Raw genomic sequence first — 7,744 nt, 5'->3', positions numbered from 1 at the left:
ATATATATATACATATACATATATATATATATATCTGCAGAGAAACTGACAGACACGCATGCATACATACATACATGCATATATATCATGGGCTTTCCTGTCATAGATGACAGATACATGTTTTGCTCAAGAACACAATGCACTGCCCAGTTCAGGAATGGAAAGCACAATCTCTTAAGTGTGAGAATAGCACCCTAGCCACCAGCCCACACACCTTCATACATATCATAATTACATATATGTCTATGTATATGTGAATATACATAGATATGTATATATATATATATATATCACTAAAAGGTCAGTAAAAGAAAATGAAGAAAAATTGCAGGTGGGGCCCAGTTAGAATTTTCTTCAGGTCGAGTAGCCCATCCCACTCATAAGGCCCCTGAATAAGGGTTGTTTAAGGATGATGAACAAAACACCCCTGTTTCTAAAGGTGACTTATCCAAACCCCAAAGAATTCCTCTCATAACATGGCTATGATGCTCCCCCACTACTTCTGCTCATGATCAGAGATGCACATATCATCAACCACTAAGGGACATGCTCAACTGGTTAAGGTCAAGAAACTGACAAGCAAATCTGTGATATTGAGCAGAATATTTGTTGTGGCCCATCTTTTATACCAAGACAAAACAATGTACATGATAACATTATTATTATTATTATTATTATTATTATTAAGGCAGCATTATTAGTATGCCAGGCAAAATGCTTAGCAGTATTTTGCCTGTCGTTACATTCTGAGTTCAAATTCTGCCAAGGTTGACTTTGCCTTTCATCCTTTGAGCACGGGGGTCGATGTTATTGACTAACCCCATACCCTGAAACTACTGATCTTATGCCAAAATTTGAAACCATTATTATTATTATTATTATTATTTTTATTATTATTATTATTATTATTATTATTATTATTATTATTATTATTATTATTATTATTATTATTATCATTAGTTAGTTAGTTGGTTATTTAATACAAATTTCTTTTCTAATTTAGGCAGAAGGCCAGCAGTTTTGGCAAAGAGGAATTTAGTTGATATTATCAAGCAGATCACTTAACCGGTACTTTATTTTATCAGCCCCATAGAGATGAAAGCCAAAAGATAAATTTGGTAAGATTTGAAGCCAGAATGTAATGAGATGAAAGAAGCACACAGCATTATATTGTTTTATTCTTTTACTTGTTTCAGTCATTTGACTGTGACCATGCTGGAGCACCACCTTTTGTCTGATGCTCTACTAATTCTGCCAGCTCATCTACCCTGATATATAAATAAATAATTATGATAAAATTTTATAATGTAACTTGTTCATTCTTAATATGTTCTGGCAGAATGAAATTAAAACATCTAATTGCTGTTTCATTTTTGTCAATGGAGAATACCTCCTCTTTTAGGTGATGTGTGTTCAAAACACATTGCAATTCATTGATGCAAGGGTACACCAAGACAATGCCATGCTTTGATTTCATTGTGCTCTTGTTAGATGCATTAGTCTGGCAGAAGAAACACAATGAGGTTGAAACACTGCAGTTTTTTAAAGTCCCCTTACACTAGTGAATTGTGTGCATTCATAACACATACTACACACACACTGTTCACTAGTGTAAAAGGAGGACATGTTCTCTATCATCATCATTCAACCTCCATCTTCCATGCTGGCATGGGTGCAATGGCTTGAGAGGTGCCAATAAGCCAGAGGGGTGTACCAAGCTCCAATGTCTGCTTTGGCATGGTCTCTACAGTTAGAGGCCCTTCCTAACACCAACAAATTCACAGAGTGTATTAGGTGCTTTTAATGTGGCACCAGCACTAGAGAGGTCACCATGTAACTCACAAGGCAAAACTCCAATCAACTAAGCAAAGTGTAATATTGAGGGAGGTAGCTTTTTGCTAGAATATGTGAGATTAAAGTATGATTGAGAGACAGGAGCAGGTGTCCTGCTGTTTTGCAGACACATATATACGCATACATATACATATGGCTTACACCCATGGCTACTCCAGTTAGGAAAAGAGTGATAATGGTGGGGAAGAGGTGTCAGGGCATAACTTTAAGTTACAGGAAAGGGAATATAATAGAAGTGGCCCAGAGGACTGAAGACAAACAACAGAGATCAGATATTAACATTTGGGCATCCAGCTGTAGAGACCAAGCCAAAATAAACTGGAACCTGGTGCAGTGCTGCAGTTTGCTATCTCTAATCAAACCATCGAACCCAAGCCAGCATGGAAAATGCATGTTAAATGATGATGGTGATGATGGTGATGATGGTAATGATGATGACAGTGATGATGATGATGACAGTGATGATGATAATGATGATGAATCAGTGAGAATGGATTAACAATGAATAAATATGTTATTGTTTGGACTATCGCTGTTCTGTGTACACCTCAAGAATTATACAATTCTGTATATTAACTGAAGGTATCTTCAGCTAGTCACAGAGCACAATCATGCTCAAAGCTATAGAATCAAAGAGAGAGAAAGTGATAGGATGAGTGAGAAAATTAACCGCTGAAACAGACAATGAGAAGAAATATTGTTAATTTTCAGAGTGCATTCCAAATTGACTTAATGGCATACCCAATTCCACTCCTTTCATTCTTCATTGTAATTTGAGATGATAAACACTACTAGTAGCTTTGGCTTGACCAATGAACATACTTTCATCTCATATACACTGTCACATATAATAAAAACCTGTATAAACATAACCATATAAACACACCATACAAACACACTAATTAACACAACAAACTTCACTAGCCTTTATATTCATTACATACACCTCCCCACATATAAATACATACGCATACACACGTACTCATTAATGCAATAAATCATATACACACACTGATACACACACTAATGGCATAAATAGTATATAGACACTTAATATATACACATACTAAACACTGCTACTGAAGCATACACACACACACACACACACACACATTTATCAGCACAGTCCATTAAGTCCCACACGTCCATAAACATAATTCTATCCAAGCAATATATACACTTAATGTATAAGAGAATATTCATCCATATGACATACATGTATACACCATGTACAATACATCTACATCCACGAGGAAGCAGACACCTACATACACACCTTATCTCTCACAAACAACTGCCTCTATGACAGTCAACGGTCTTCTTCAGTAAGCGTGAAATTCATAAGTGTGCGGCACTATGGATGCAGAGTGAGCTGGTGCAAACCAAGCATGAATGTATGCGTGCCCCATATGCCTTCAGTTTAAGGCTTCTCGTGATATACATTTCAAGTTATTTCCGCTTCACCGACTGAAGTGGAGAATGAACTGAAAATAAATACATTTATTTTGCTCCCCACTTGTATTGAATAATTATTTGAATAAAGGTCTTCCTGGTTTCAGAAATTGCAACACCTATACACACACACACACACACACACACACACACACACACACACACACACACACACACACACACACACACACACACACACACACACACTCACAACCACACACATGCACAGGTACAATATGTATAATGTGCATATGAAATGAATACCTATAAAATGTGTGTGTGTGTGTGTGTGTGTATGTGTATGTATGCATAGATAGATAGAGACAGAAAGAGAGAGAAGGAGAGGTCATCATGATCATTTAGTATCTGCTTTCCATGCTGGTATGAGTTGGACGGTTTGACTGAAAACTGGTAAGCTGGAGAGATGCAGCGGTTAATAATAATAATAATAAAGGTTTGGGAAAGGTTAGACAGATAGACAGATAGAGAGAGAGAGAGAGAGAGAGAGAGAGAGAGAGAGAGAGAGAGAGAGAGAGAGAGAGAGAGAGAGAGAGGGAGAGAGAGAGAGAGAGAGAGAGGTGGTCAATTCATTGAAATTTCATTACAAAGTATTTTTCTTTTTTACTTTCTCCTTTCTTTTTTTCCCTGTATCCTTATCAACATATTTGTAAATAAACACATTTTCTCACAAGGGCTGGTGGCCTTTCAAAGGAGTTAATTTTAGGAAATAGGATGGAAGAAATAAGAAAAGGGGGAGGGTGTGGTCATCAGTGAATATATATATATGTGTGTGTGTGTGTGTGTGTATACATACACACACAAGCTGAGCATCCCATCATTGGCAGTTAATTTTCACAATTGAATGCCTTGACGGACTTTTGGAATAGCACACCCACATAAGTGTGCTATTTAGTAAAGAAATTTTGAAAATTTATGAATATTTTTCAACCCCTCCCTTCCTCCACCCAATGCCACTTATTGCCATTTTTTTTCACTACACACTAAAAAACAATAGAAGCCTTGAAGGTTAAAAAAAAAAAAAATTGGAAACCATTACAATTGCCATTTCCTTTATTTTCAAATAGAAAATGGAATATAATTTTAAAACAATAGTGAAATTTTAATTTTTTCAATTACCCCCACCCTCACCTTAATAAATCCTAAACTTTCAGCTTCCTTTTGAATATTTTATTATCATAGTTTTAAAATAGAGACTGTCTGAATCTGCAACTTGTTTCTGTTTATAATTTCAAGATAATTTTCAGACAAAATGGTGTGAGATTTAAGGGTGATTTAGCTGTTGTTTCTAGCACATCACAAGACCACCTGATACCTTCCTCATTTCTTTGTCACATATAGTGATGTTTTTAAATATTTTTCTCCCCATAAACACATTTTATGGAATGATGATGTAGTGGTGCATTGTTGGGATCTAAGCAACAACAAAAAAATGTAATTTTAAATTTTTATGGACAACATTCTCTTTGGGACACAGATTCAGAGCCTTTCAGGGTTAAACACACATAACCACATACACTCACATTTACATAGTGTGTGTGTGTGTGTGTGTGTGTGTGTGTGTGCATTTATATACGTATATATATACTCTTTACTCTTTTACTCTTTTACTTGTTTCAGTCATTTGACTGTGGCCATGCTGGAGCACCGCCTTTAGTCGAGCAAATCGACCCCAGGACTTATTCTTTGGAAGCCTAGTACTTACTCTATTCTATAGCATCAGTTGTCAAGCAATGTTGGGGGACAAACAGAGACACACAAACACATACATATATATATATATATATATATATATATATATATATATATATATATATATATATATACACATATATACGACGGGCTTCTTTCAGTTTCCATCTACCAAATCCACTCACAAGGCTTTTGTCGGCCCGAGGCTATAGTAGAAGACACTTGCCCAAGGTGCCACGCAGTAGGACTGAACCCGGAACCATGTGGTTTGTAAGCAAGCTACTTACCACACAGCCACTCCTACGCCTATATATATATATACATACACACACATTCTCAAATTTCTCTATTTATGTAGAATACCAACACATGCTGTGCTTATAAGTTTGTTTACAAAATGTTCTCATACACACACACACACACACACACACACACACACACACATATATATAGACAAATAGACAAATAAATTGAAAGGTAAAAGAGAAGTTAAAACAAGCAGCTGTATACAAACAATGACTGACTAGTCAGACAAGGCAATAAGAATATACTTACTGAGGCATGAAGATTTATACAAAATTAAATGAAATAAATGCCATTGTCTGTTGTTTTATTTGTGGTGTTGTTGTTTTTCGTAATAAATATATATTGTGATTAATGATATTTGTGATGGGGTGGAGAAGAAGTGGTGTTAGTTGGTTATCAATTAGATGGCATAGTTTATACAAACCAGATATACACACATGTATGTATGTATCTATGTATGTATACATGCATACACACGCACACACAAATATATAATACATACATATATGCATTCATATGTGTGCGTGTATATATTCATATATGTGTGTGTGTGTGTGTATACATATATTTATATACAAACACACACATGCACATGCACACATAGACATACACACATATATAATATATACATATATGCATGCATATACATGTGTGTGTGTATATATCTATATATCTATATATATATATATATATATATATATATATATATATATATACACACACACACATATATACATACACACACACAAATTGGCCGATATAAATATATAATAGAAATATACACATAGGCGCAGGAGTGGTTGTGTGGTAAGTAGCTTGCAAATTTAATGAATAAAAGTAGCTTGCTTACGAACCACATGGTTCCGGGTTCAGTCCCAGTGCATGGCACCTTGGGCAAGTGGCTTCTGCTATAGTCTCATGCCGACCAAAGCCTTGTGAGTGGATTTGGTAGACAGAAACTGAAAGAAGCCTGTCGTATATGTGTGTGTGTGTGTTTGTGTATCTGTGATTGTCCCCCCATCATTGCTTGACAACTGATGCCGGTGTGTTTACGTCTCCCATAACTTAGTCGTTCAGCAAAAGACACCGATAGAATAAGTAGTAAGCTTCCAAAGAGTAAGTCCTGGGGTTGATTTGTTCAACTAAAGGTAGTGCTCCAGCATGGCTGCAGTCAAATAACTAAAAACAAATAAAAGAATACACACATATATATTATGTAGCCATCTCACGCAATTGAATATGACCAGGTATCTTTTGCCATGCTTTTTTTAATTGTTTCAGGTGCCTATGCAATCACAAACAGACACAGACACCCACTTAGCCTTCCTAGCCTTGACACAGCAGGACATCAAGAATGTGACCACTAGAGGGAGACAAGGCTGCACCAGCAGTTGGCTGGAATTTATATTAATACGCAGCAAATTGCTAGATTTTTTATAAATCCAGTATTTACCAGAACCTCAACCTAGAGTTATATCTAAAAAATGAACTCTTCATAGATCTGTATCATATTTAATGCGATCTTTAAGTCTTTCAATATGTTGATGAACTTCTTCCATACAACTTTCATTGCATAACCATTAATTCCCCACAAATGGAATGACTCATCTCTAGCTAGAATTAATAGCAAGTACTTAGTTCTCAGAAGACACACTCACACACACAATTCTTCACCTCTGTACACTTGTCTTAACTGAAGTACATGACTTCTACACAGTAAATGCTTTCAGAAAAAAGTTGTTTACTGTGATGAGTCTTCCATACAAGCTAGCAACAATGACAAAGTGCTATACAGGCTTTACTGAGAATTCATTTAAATCAAGGTACACTCAACATACATGCATATCAGACATGAAAATAAAAGATCAGCAACAACACTTTCAAAATACATCTGGAGATTAAAAACAAAAGCTTTTCCAATGACAAAATTAAATGGTCTGTTACCAAATCCTCTTCTGAATACATACATCAATGGCCACAAGAGCTGCCTCTGCATATTTGAAAAATTCAGTATCCTTACAGAACCTCTTCACCAACTCACTTCTAAATTAGAGTTGATTTCTTCATGTCCCCAACATACCCATTGGATGATATTGCACATGTTTTTAACAAACTCTACAGTCTGTCACACATATGCCTTTTATCCTTCCAACATATACATTTTCATCTCTTTCCCAACAGTCTTCTACTCTGACACAAAATCTTACATATACTCCATACAGGCTTCACAAATATATATGTACAGATACATAAATGTTTATATAATATATATATATATATATATATGTATGTATGTATATATATGTATGTATATATGTATATATATGTATGTATATATGTATATATATTTACATACATATATATACATACATACATATATATATATATACATATCTACATATATATATATATACATATATAT

At 35.2% G+C, this 7,744-nt stretch overlaps 1 protein-coding gene across 1 annotated transcript in view; it reads right to left on the bottom strand.

The window, feature by feature from the left end:
- LOC106880727 (ADP-ribosylation factor-like protein 15) overlaps positions 1–7,744 on the bottom strand; it is a 166,347-nt gene that overhangs the window by 26,106 nt on the left and 132,497 nt on the right. The gene's annotated exons all lie outside the window — the stretch shown is intronic.

This window comes from Octopus bimaculoides, chromosome 10 (genome assembly GCF_001194135.2).
Source record: "Octopus bimaculoides isolate UCB-OBI-ISO-001 chromosome 10, ASM119413v2, whole genome shotgun sequence".
NCBI lineage: Eukaryota > Metazoa > Mollusca > Cephalopoda > Octopoda > Octopodidae > Octopus > Octopus bimaculoides.
The sequence above is the reverse complement of the archived record's forward strand: the minus strand, read 5'-3'. Positions and strand labels throughout refer to the sequence as shown.